Source organism: Caretta caretta, chromosome 1 (genome assembly GCF_965140235.1).
Source record: "Caretta caretta isolate rCarCar2 chromosome 1, rCarCar1.hap1, whole genome shotgun sequence".
Classification (NCBI taxonomy): Eukaryota; Metazoa; Chordata; order Testudines; family Cheloniidae; genus Caretta; species Caretta caretta.
The window spans coordinates 41,496,161-41,497,096 of record NC_134206.1 but is presented as its reverse complement, the minus strand read 5'-3'; positions in this window follow the sequence as shown (position 1 = coordinate 41,497,096).

Genomic DNA, 936 nt, shown 5'->3' with positions numbered 1-936 from the left:
TATTTGTGCTACATTTCTATGTTAGTGATGACATGCTTCAAAGAGCTTTGCAGAATAATCCTTCATTTAATTCAGAACTGGTGACGTATTCCATGTGATTATTTCTGTCTGTTTACACATGTGTTTGTGCAGTACACTAGAGAGAAGAGGATGATTCAAATAATACACTAAACTGAAACTTCAATATGCTGCCTTAGAAAGTAAAATCTCTAAATCTTTCACTTACATTATACATCTTGTTAAAAGCACTGAATTTAAGGTCAACATTTTATTAAAATATCTGTTTTGTTATCTGTAACCAGGAAGTTGAAAGCCACTCCAATGACTGAAGAACTAGAAAGAGGAATAAATACAGTGTTACATAAACAGCTTCTAAATAAGGAACTGCTTATGCACATACACTAAGAAATTGGTTCTCTCTTTGGGGCGGGGAGACAAAAAAGATGAAGATGAAATGAGAGAACTACTGAAAAACATTTTGTAAAAAAAAGACAGGGAAGTGTTAAATATTTGACCCACTTTAGATAGATAGATAGTTGCAAATGCTGAATTGTTCTAATGAATTTTTGAAAAGATCATTCCTAATCACATCACTTTTGATCCATGCAAAGTGATGGTTGGTTTGTAGTTATCAGCCAGAATTCCAGCACACTCCTCCCAAGTAGTCCTTATTTTCAGAGGCCTTGTTTATCCATAATGGGGCCTGAGAGGCATTACAAGTGGCAAAACCAATAATAAAGACTTGCTTAAATCCTGTCCCTTAAAAGCAGTCTAATACAGAGGAAATTACTTGTACTGATCTGAAAGGAAAATGCTAGCAAGAGGCAACTCTGAATGTTATAGGCAGCAGATTTCTGCTGCGCAGTTCCTCTCCTTATTCATAACAAATGGGTAATTCCTCCTACCTCTAGAATTTGGAGGTGGTCCACTGTTATT